The 12044-nt window shown below is 43.2% G+C and overlaps 1 protein-coding gene across 13 annotated transcripts in view; it reads right to left on the reverse strand.

The window, feature by feature from the left end:
- LOC139108123 (bromodomain adjacent to zinc finger domain protein 2B) overlaps positions 1-12044 on the reverse strand; it is a 136635-nt gene that overhangs the window by 122930 nt on the left and 1661 nt on the right. The gene's annotated exons all lie outside the window — the stretch shown is intronic.

Below are 12044 nucleotides of genomic sequence, written 5' to 3' on the forward strand. Positions count from 1 at the left end.
AGATAGCGGGCGTCATCGCCGCGCTTTCACATCGCCAAATTAACAACCTCGACGAAGTTGTATCGATTTGTGAGTTTTATCTCGTCGTACTTTCCATTTTGTTCGACGCCTATCTCTCGATCTTGTGCCATTTCACCGGATATTGAATAAATTATCGTCTACGTAAGCTACAATCTGTTTAGTAACACGCAATTCGTCGCTTGGAATTCCCGTCCGCGAATTATCGCGGAAGAAACAAAAGGCATCGCGCTACGCGCGCGTCACGCCTGTCAGGAAACGTGCGTAAGTTCGTCCTTCGTGAATTGGTTCTCGCGCGAATAAAGAGCCAATTAACACACAAAACGTGTTGAATCGCCGTTAATTTGTTTCCGAAATACCGAAAGCGTCCGGAAATAATCGTGAAAACATAAAAAGGAAAAAAAGGTTGATAAAACATGACAGCCGCTTAAATGCATTAATCGCTTGTTTAGTTCCTGTATACGAGTTGTGATTGCGTCAAGAATGAAATATGCCGTGTTTACACTAACAATGTATTTCGCAAGTTGATATACGCGTGAGTGTCACGTTGAATCGTGATGCAGCGCGAAAAGACGGAAAAAAAGAAAAACAAAAAAAAAAAAAAAAAGGCGCGTAATTATTATAAATTATAATTGACAAAACGAATAGATTCGTACGTAAAGTAGTCTACCAATAAATATTAACCAGGTCATTTAGAAAGAGCGGCGAAATGGTGAAGATAGATTCGCTAGCAATCTAATGTTCAATTTCATATGCGGCCACAGATGGGCATTCGCGAATGTACCAGTCAACTCGTATCGATCACCCGGTAGCCCTCGTGTAACCGTGTCTCCCCTTCCCTATAATGGGCAACACCTAATGAGTCGATAGACGTCGTTAGACGTTACGGAAATTCGATTATCACCGAATGCAACGTTCGCATACGTCGACGCGGCTCACGCGATTTCTTACGCACGTGACGATTTTTACTCGAAACGATCAACATTTGCATTAATGTGTTACTCACTCATGCATACATACATATGTAATATTACGCATAATATATTTAAACGTTGTTTGACCTATGAATTCTCTTGGCATTGCAACACGTTCTAGACGTTCGGATAAAAGTATCAAGGTTAATTTATAAAGATCAAATAACTATTTCTTATAATTGTAAATTTGTGTTTTACGTTAATGAGCTTTAAATTAATTACCGCCACGAGCGCTGTTAACGATTCGTTTATTAATAAAGCGCGGAGCATGCCTTGTAAGTCTCGATGTATAAGTTCCCGTAACACATTAAATTCTCAACAAGCAAGTAAACAAAGGAGTTATTAGTATTTAACTAACATATGGTCGTAACTGACAACAATACGACTTATTAGCATAATGGTGAGAGTGAGAGACGATCGAGTAGCCGAGCACAGTGCCCAGAACTAACTCCACTTGACACGGTCATTGTCATTTAAATCATCCAGCGTCAAAGCTGAAAGAATTGCGCCGCGTAATATACGTTCATTGTTCTAGCACCAACGCGGAAAAGGATAAATAAGAAAGTAATGAGTGTGCAATGCCGCTGCAACTTCTTATCGTAAAGAAGAATATTAAAGTGGAAATATTCGCGAAAGAAAATTTAGCAGAATTCTAGAGCTCCGCAAATAAAAAAAAATGTACAAATTTCAACATGTTACATATTCGCATTCACGTCTTTAAAGAGCACTTTCCTTGATCGAATACTATTTTTTTTTTTTTTCAAGTGCTTTAGATTTAGCACATATTAATTATTCCCTACGGACGTATCTTATCACAAAAGGTTGTAATATTATGCTATTAAAAATATCTAAGTCCTCGAGATATCAGTGACGATTAATACTTTGATCGATAGAAAACTTGTGCTAAATTTCCTCTTAAAATATTGTAATTTTTTTTTGTTTTTTCTTTTTGAGCGAAAATGATGAAAGATTATAATAGATGATGGCGATTAGATTACGGCCGCTATCGAATAATGCAGAATTTTGTATTTGGGCCACAACTTGGGCGAACAGATTACATATCCTAATAGTACGTACTAAAGGTGGCTAGGGTCAATCACTTGGCGTGGAAACGACCCTCTAACAGAGGCGGTACCGGGAATCGCTAACGGTAAATGGAAAACTTCCAAGTCCCCTCGTAATATCGCACGATATACAGCTATCGTTCGCTCACTGATTTTACGATCGCAGTTTGTAAGCGGCGGAGTAGTTTCGCCCGCGTAGTGATACGAATTCTATATTCAAACGTGCGCAATTATCAACCGGTAAAAACTTCATTGATCGTTATTACGTAAAAGAAAGTGCGCGCGTAATCGGTACTACAAGTGCGACGTAATGCACACACACGTTCCGTATCGTAAATAAATAAGCACTAAATGGCACGCGATCCACCGTTATTCATTCTGTTATATGAATTTCGAAAATGCATAACGCTTACATAATTCGCGTTTATGTCACCGGTGATTATGCGTAACATTGAAAACACATAATGAAGCCATAACGAACGTAATCTGTATAATTGAACACGTGACCTAACAGTTTAGCGATACAGCCAAGCGGACGGCGCAATTTCTTTATTATTTTTTTATTACTTCATCGTCTCCCTCGTTTTCTCTAAAAGCAAACCCGGCGATTCCGATCGGCGATAACCAACGATTTATAACATTTGATTTATTTTTTTCGATATCATCTCCGCGATTTCTCGAGAGCAATTATGCGTTTAACCGCAATCGTGCGCAAACTATTCCATACCTCTGCGTGCCGTTCTGCCCCTCCGGAAGAGGAGAAGCGGGGCTTCTTCGCCCGCCGCCTGTCGCCTTTTCTCCCCCTTTTCCCCGCCAACCCCGTCCGGCTTTTCCAGCTTTCAGACCCTCTCCTTCGACCCGCAGCCACACAACGAACAACGAGGCCCACGTTCGATCACCGCCGAGAACCCGGGCGCATCCTTTCTCTCGCCCGTTCTTGCGCCTCTCTTATACCCTCCGCCTTTTGTCCTACCCTCTCGCACGCACACAAACGCGCGCGGAACGCGTACACATCATCTCCTCGGACACACTCGGCGACCCGCGCGCGCCGGCCTTTCTACTCTCCTCGATCCGTTCCGCCGCCGGAGCCGTCCACCGCTTTCTTCTTGATTTCACTCGTTTGCACAGAAATCGAATTTCCACGGCGACCAGAGGCGACGGCGGAAACCGGAGAAAAGAAGGGTCCGCACCGCAAGCAATTGCCGTACCGACGATTACGGACGATTAAATCGAAGCCGGTGGGATACACCTTGCGAGTTTAAAGAGGTCGGCCGAGTACCGGAAATAAAATCGCGGTGCCCTCAAACGTGACGTCGCGCGAAGATCGGGCTCGCAATACGCGTCGCGGATACGTTCATCGCCCCGTGCGACGCTCGTCGGCTGGGATCGTTTCCTCGGCGCCTATTTTCTACCAAGAGAGACGATCGCCCGCTTGCCTACCTCTCACTCGTCTCGCCGAACAACGAATACGACACGACGTGACTTCTGGACGAAATGTGTGTGCCGGACGATCGTTGTGTGGAAAGGAACGCTGCGAGAGATCCGCCTCGCCGCGCCGCGAGGATGGAGCTAAAACGAGTTTCGTGCGCCTGTTTCGGGGGAAGGTCTTTCGCGATGAGTCTACTTGCTTCGCTCACACGAATGGACGAACGAATCAACGCCGGCTCGCCCGTGGATCTTGGATTACATTTTAGCTCGGAAGATACGCTCGCGAAGCTACCTTACAATCAAGAAAGATTTTATTCCGTATGTACGAAAGTGCCGCTTTACAAATGGAATGCAGTTCGACGTTCATAAGGAAGCCGCTTTAAAAAAAAAAAAAGCACCTACGTCGCTTGTTTTAGTAGAAAAATTACTGTATTATCAAAAGAAATATAAGTTGATTCTTTGCACGTACATATTAATTTTCTTTTCTTTACGCTCCTCGCGCATTCGAAACGAGTAGAAAAAGAATTTCGTCCACCACCGGAAATTAAACGCACGATAAAGTTCGCGATTCGCATAAAGCTCCGCGACGTGATGCTGTTTCGCTATTGCCGCAGCGGGTATCTGCTCGGGCAATAGTTTACGTCTACGTGAACTATCACATGATCTATGTAGATTATGCATAATCCATGAACCGTGCGTGAACCGTACACACTTCTGCTTAGTTGTGGATCTAGCTTAACGTGGGAGAAGCACACCGCTGCGGTTTGATCGATGGGTACACACGTCTCGCCTGCCGATGAGTCGCATTCAAGTGTATCATCGGTTGCCCGTCCGATCGATGTTTGTCTCGGTCGAATCGTGACCGGTCGCTAGAAACCCGTGAGTACCGCCCGTGGATTTTTTTTTAATTTTTTTTTTTCCCTCCCTCATAAATCCCGACGACGCGGCGTTAATTAAATTAATCTTTGAATTGATCTAATAACGACAGGCGTCGTTTAATAAACCGTCCGAATGAAGATACGCATCGAAGTAAAAAAAAAAAAAAAAAAAAAAATAAAGGGAAAACCTAGTGACAGGGGCGCTACAATTATGGAGAAACTAATATTCATAATTGCTCGTCAAATATTCCGTCAGCTTGGGTAACCTGACATAACGCGTTTGTTTGCGGAATATTTATCGAGTTGAGACGTCGCTCGCGAGTATCTTAGACTATTAAATTCGATCTTTTTTCCGTTTTATTTTCGACGCGAGAAGGTCGTGTCTCAACATGGAAGAATATTACAGACCGCGTACAGACCGCACGCTGTTATCGGTGTTAGGTGCGCCTTGGCGGTGATTAAGCGGTCGATAACGCAACAGAAGGCCGCGCGCACGACTATAATCTCTCATTCAGTTGAAGTTCCGTTTTAAATTGCGTTCACGTCGTAATCAACGCGCGAAGATGACTCCGCGCTGCGCACCGCGATAACAGTCGAGAATTAACGGAGTATCGGCGCACGATGATGGATGATACCGCGTATTGTTAATTGGCCGCTGAACTTTGGAAAGTACGTTTGGAAAACACGTCGCGTTTCGTGTCACGATAGTTGTATGCAAGTATAGAACGACACAATTAATCACTTACTCGACAGCTGACTGATAATGCAATTGTTTCAGATACGCGGAACGTAAACGTTATCATTTAATCGTTACTGGTATTATTCGATTTATAAAAAATTTATTACGCCCGCGGAATCGATTCCTTTATGTTGCCGAATGCGCGGTGGTGCTTTACTAATAACGCCGGGAGTATCCGCGATGAAAATAATTATTTTTACGAAGCGCACGGCCTAGTTCGGTTTCGAGTAAACACGAGATTCGTTATATATAAATTCGGGAACTTGTTGAAACGAAAATTTACGTGGACGGGTAACAGGCTCGCAGGCCACGGGAATGGTCGTTCGAAACGCGTTGCTTAGCAGGCGGCCCATTTCGCGCAGCGGTCGATCGTCCCACGAAATCGAAACGTGACTAATCGCCGAAGGCGAGGAACGCCATGGTGGACGTACGACGCAGCTGATATTTATCAGCGCTGTGAAAACCAGCTAACCTACGAACGAACGTTAGTCTTTGATCGGCAACAAAGAGACGAAATATCCGAAGTCTTACGAATATCGCACTGGCGATTTAATCGCGACCGGATCGACGATGCGAATACATTGATCCTGGCGCAACACGTCAAAGTAACTTAATATTTCGAACAATTATTATAGAGTGACTTTACCGAATAAGTTAAAAGTAAAACACAGAAGTGAACTCTTTGAAGATAATATGCGCGATTAAATTATTTGCGCGCAAATAATTTGAATATTATGCTATTATCACGCAAAGACGGAACGAGGAGCGCGAGTTATAAAACGCCTCGACAAATGTACCGATAAAATACTAAGGCTTCGCGAACAGTTACAAAACAGTAGCGGAACGAGTCGATCTTAGAATTATCTTCTGCACACTCCGCTCGAGAAAGAAGGAGAGAGAAAGAGATAATTTCACGCTTGGTTGGCTACTGTTTGTATATTCGGAAACCTGCTTCCGCAACCTTGACTTTGTGAACGCCACTATACGTGATATGCCCGTCTCGCAGGAAAACATTTGCCTGTACTTTTATAAATTAGAATACTTTTTTTTTTTATATCCTTGTTATTGAATAATCTCGTCATTTGAAGGAAAGAGAAAATCCGCCGCTCTACAAAAAGACGTTACGTCGCTAATGAAATACAGATTGTGCGAGTTATTAATAAAGGATTAGCTTAGCGTGACGAAATTTCCGAGACGTACGATCGAATTATTTTCCGCTGAACCACGGAGCGACCTTCTCCTCTTCTTTTCTACCCGTCCTCCAAACAATGAATACAATACGACGTGACATCGCAGACAAAACGCGCGCGCGAAACAATGAACTCGGGGAAGGAAAGAAAAAAAAAAAAAAGAAAAAAAAAGGGAAGCTGAATTTGACAGAGCGAGAGGCCAGCAAAAAACTGCGCTGAAAGCAAGAGCAGTTTCTCGAAGTCGCCCAAACGAAATCACGAAGTCCCGAGAATATTCATTTCCGCAACGCTTTTCGACACGTCTCCCTTTTTTCCCCATCCCCTTTCAATAAAATAGGAAAGAATGAAAACGTTACCATCGCATTCTGCATAACTTAATATATATTAATGCTGCCAACTGTTTTGATTCGCGTGCCTTTTAGAACAACGCAGCAAAAGTATTGACCATTTTGTGTGTCGAATACGTCGTGCAACCGTGGACGGAAAAATAATCAACACTTTTCCCAGCACCGAGATTATTCCTTTTTTTTTCTTTTTTTTTTACGACCACTTTCACAATTTTTTAAAAGTACTCTAATAAATATCTTGATAAAACTAATTATAAGCATTTAGCAAATTAATGATATAAATTAATAGCGTCGAGGCGTTAGAATGCATCTACATTATCTTACATTTGCATAGTAAAAAGGAGATTTGCATTTATAAAGTAACAATCGGCTTTAAGTGCCAAAGTTAAACGGAAATATTAACGGCTCGGTACACTCGTGCGACAAGACACGCTGAGGTAATCATCGTACTGTTAATTTCGACGTAGCTGACGCAGGAAAATTCCGCACGTTCGCGCAACTATGATAGCCACGCGGAAATGGCCACGACTCGAGATTTTCATGTGTCACTCGGTTGAGACATTCGCGGAATAGAATTCCCGGTGCCTATGCCTTGAAAGCGTTGCGACAAAGTCGCGCTAACGATTCTTGCGCAAAGATCTTTACTGTTAAGAATAATTTATTATTAGAAGCACTTTGACGCGATATTTCGACGCTTTGCCTTGTAATTTCTCAATTTCTCTGCTATTTTAAGCAATTAACGCGATTGCCTACCTCGCTACGAAATTTTCATTCTCCCTCGCTTAGGAAATCTTCGTCGGGATTTAATTTATCGAAAATTATTATTTCCTCGCGCGGTTGGTACGCCCCGTTTTGCACTTACGTTCGCAAAAACGCACGTGGCGAGTCCCGGTGACACAGCCGTTGCGACGGCCTCCGTTTCGAAGCGATTAGGTAACGAAGCACGCTCGCTCGCTCGCTGTCCCTCTTCTCCTCTCTCCTCACCGCTCACCCCGTGCACGAGAATAAATTCACCCTGTACGGGTCGCGCGGGGATCGATACGCACGATTATTTCGGGAACTCGCCCCGTCGTCGTCCCTCGAGAACCGACGAGCGGCAAAGCTCGGAAGGAGAAAGAGAGAGAGAGAGAGGGGAGGGGAGGGAAGGAGGGAGAAAGAGAGAAAGAACAAGCGGAGGCGAGAGAGAGCCCTTCTCGCTACCGCTCCCCTTTCTCTCCCTGAAACCGGCGAAGGCTGCGCGAGAGATAGCGCGGGGAAAGCAAATGCTTGGGAAAGATTGAGCGAACACGTAGCGACGACAACGACGCGTGCGGCAATGTTTTCCGGATCGATTTTCATCGAAAACGCGCGTCACGGGTCATCGCGGTAACACGATTCTCTCCTCTCGGTTCGTTCTTTGTCCTCCGTGATATAGCTCGCGCTCGTTTACTCGCGCGAACGAACCCGAGACTCCCACGACGCGAACCGTCGCGTTGCGTGACCGAGCCGGGGATCTCGCAATGAGGGACTAAAAATTATCCGAAGGCGTATAGCTACGGGCACAGCGGTTTCCTCGTCGTGCTCGCTGCAACTCCGGGCCAGTTTAACGAAGGAAAAACGGGCACCGCGCGCGGTACCGGCGCAAATACGCGCATATACGCGACGACTGTGCATTTTATTTATTATAATTATCTATGACGTTAATATCATCTATGAATATATGGCGATATAACGATTATGTGCCATTAAACACAAGTTGGGAGGCATTTCCGCATTTAGAATATCGCGCCTGATAAGAGTAATAAGTTCGCAACGTTTCGTAGTAATCCCTCCCGTGCCGCGGGGGTTTATGCATTTCGAAATTACACAAAGAACTATTGTCGCAGTTGAATAACTAAGTTCGGATGAATACGGTTATGCGTCCACATTCGTCAAACTCGCTCGAATATACGTTATACTACCGCGCATTCATAGAAAGTGAATATTTCACTAAAGAACATAATCTTCTATTCGAGATGCCAATCATCTCTAACGAGCAGACTGCAACCCGCGATCGAAAATGTTACCGGTACGTTGAGTCTCTCTAATATTTTCGCGTGCCGTTTCAAAATCATCCGGTGGAGGAGACGGAATTATCGTCGAAGAAGCGTGCAACCGCAGTTGTCAGAATGTCGTCGGGATTTATAGAGCGTAGTGAAACTAGCAGGCACCTAAGAAAGGCTCGGAGAATCCTCGACTATCCTTTAATATCCCCATACGATTCTTTAGATTTAAAAATAAATTTCTTAATTTATTCTTAATTTCGATAAAAGTGTAGACCGCTACGGAATATCGTACTTCCGTTTTAGAATCAGCGTTAATAATGAATTCGAATAAACATGAGATATATTGTGTTGCCCATTGACAGTAATTATAAAAAAAAAATGTTGAAAGATACAATTATAAAATTATTTAAGAATTCTTCGAAAGTATTTTTTTTTCTTTTCTTTCTTAAAAAGGAAAATAAAACATGATTTACCGTCGACAACGTTTCGACGTTGAGAGTCAATAAAGTGTATGCGAGTTAAGTTATAAATGCGTATTCATTCACAACGCGCTAGTAGACTCGACACATTCGCAATTTCTTTATTCATGTATGCTAATTGCTGTGTACAAATTATCCCGGTCACGAAATTCAGTAGATATCACGGTAAGCTAATCGAATGCAACAATCGATATCGATTCTATGAAATGATACAATTATTCGACACATTTTAAATGGTGCTTACAATAAAAAAAAATATATATACACATATAAAGTTACTCTACCGTTTATTAAATAACAGTAAAGAATAAAATATTATAAGAGCAAAGTTGGGAAGACAGAATAATCATGGGACGACCGTCTTTTGGAAGCCTCTACATTTTCCTTACGACATATCGAGATTCTCGTGTTAAACGTATAAAATCGAAGGGAAAAAAATAGAGATAGTCGGTGTCTCGAACCTCGGAATCCCTTGTCTTTGGCACCAGCACCTAGCCATCTACACCAGAGTTCCAACTAATTCCGATCACCTTTATTATTCATGTCCTGGTCGTAAACTACTCTATACTATCGACGCGGCTTCTATTTCCCTCGACCCAAATTTCCTACACACTAGACCTCTGTTTAAAAAGAAAAAAAAAAAAAGATAAATCGCAAAAACGGCCAGATGTGAAAAGTCGAATTGCAGCTGCGAATAAACCGAGCATTATTTAGTTCACCGTGGTTGAATATCGACGTATTGAATAAGGAAAGCGGAAGCGAGCGCATAACTTTCCAGCTATTTCTTCCTATAAAACAAATGAGTATTTGTCGCCCGCGTGCATTATGTTCTATATGAAGACGTGAAGGAACGAATGAACGAACGAACGAACGAACGCACGCACTGCGAGTGAAATATGTATGTTTGCATTTCCCTCATAGCGCATGCATTCGGTCGTTCCATTACGCATTCATACGCTAGTGCACGTGAACGAAAAGTACTCGCGTGTTTCGTAGAAAAAGAAAAAACAGAACGTTATTTTTTTTTCTCTCCCCCTCCAACCCCCTTCCATTTTTCTCTCTTCCTGTTCGCGCGTTCCAGACATTTTAGACTTTGACTGATGTTGTTCAACTTTCGCACAATCCGCACGCATCTATCCATTTGTTCTTTAAACGGTCTTATCAGTCCGGAAGAATAAAACATTCACAAAGGTAATTAAAATTAATAGAATTACAATCTATTGCATTGTTCATTTAACTTAGTATTCCGCATTACCGATTTAGTTTTCGTACGTCGACTTGTAATGGTTTGCCGCGCCTTTCCGAGACAAACTATTTTTTTTTTTCTCTTTTTCTTTTTATCCGAATTGTGAAAGTAAAAATTTAATTGAATTTATGTTAAAGCGATATTTGATGAGAGAAACACTAAAGATCGTCGCAGCGCAGTACCGCGGTACGTCATCGAATGACATCAAGTAATTTCGTTAATGTCGCAATGGCGCAACGGATCGTTTCGCGCGTCCTTCGAGGAGCCTCGTCCTCGAGGGAACGGCGCGCATGGAAGCGAGGCGAGTAATTAGACGTGTCGCGCGAGAAAACGTGCTCGTTAACAAACGCGATCGAGTTCCGTCGCGCACGGAAATCTTTTCTATCGGGTTCTCTCCCTGCGGATCGTGACCGCGAGGTGGAAATCTTACGGAAAAAGGGGCAGTCGGGGAGAATCGACGCGGAGGCGCGTTGACTATTTGCCCGTTGAAGTATCAGCTCCGATTAACGCTTTTCCGCACTTACATAACTCGCGAGCGTTACGTGCAGCAAAGTGTGTTACGGAAGCCCGACATTACCGAATTATTATGCATCGGCTGTTGTAACGCGGACCTGAAATAGCCTGAAGGGCAAGGGGTTGAATCTCGTATAACTATAGCGTGGCTACTGCGGTTCTGCAGGTTCGTTCCGTGAGAAGTGATTCTTCTCTCCCGATGAAACTGATTTCGGCGGTAATTCAAATTTATAGGTTTCTTATAAAAAAAATTTATTTTGTCGATCAGTCGCACGTACCGCGTCGCGTACCGTACGTTCTGTTAGTCGAATGAAGATTTTATACTCGCGCAATCCGTCGATGATTACATTTGTTCCCAACCCATTTTCCTAAAATTTTATAAATTTTCCTAGAAATTTGCGCGATAAAAAAAAAGGAAAAAAAAAAAAGTCTTGCCTAGCACGCAATTCTTAAGAGACAGCACCCAGTTCTCGAAAAATGCATCCACTTCTCGTGGGGTTTTCAGAGCGAGCTAAGCCGGCAAAATCGAGAGCCGCCATCGGTAACGGATCTGTCTCGGTTTCGCGAACGGCTTCCTCGCGGCGTTTTACCGTTAACGACCTAAATCGAGCAAGTAGCGAGAAGAGATGCACACGCCGTTTCGCGAGAGCATTTCTTGCGACAGTCGAGAGATGTTGTGGTCGGCTTCTCTTTTTTATTTTTCGCTTTCCTATGTTTTTCCCGGCGGAGGCATTTGTAGGAGTCGAATTAGCGTAGCGCCAGTTAAAATAAAATTAAATTGTAATAGCCGTTGTCAAGTAAATTCGCGTTCTTATGTGTTTATTAGTCGAGCAGGTCGTCACCAAGTTGTGTACGATACGCGTTCATCGACCTGCTCACCTAGCAGGACTCAAGGTCCTTTTGATCCAAATAAAAAGGCGTCACCGAGTATGTAATATGCAGTTGCCCGCGAAGAATCGAAGAAAATATAAGTGTGGAAAATTTGGGTCGAGGGAAAATAGAGCCATCGTCGATAAAATAAAGTAGTTTACGATCGGGACATATTAAATAATAAAAGTGATTAAAATTGTAAAAAGTAATTAAAAAAGGCGATTGAAATAATAAAAGCTCTGATGTAAGATGACTAGATTGCTGGCGTTGAAGA

This window comes from Cardiocondyla obscurior, linkage group LG14, assembly GCF_019399895.1.
Source record: "Cardiocondyla obscurior isolate alpha-2009 linkage group LG14, Cobs3.1, whole genome shotgun sequence".
NCBI lineage: Eukaryota > Metazoa > Arthropoda > Insecta > Hymenoptera > Formicidae > Cardiocondyla > Cardiocondyla obscurior.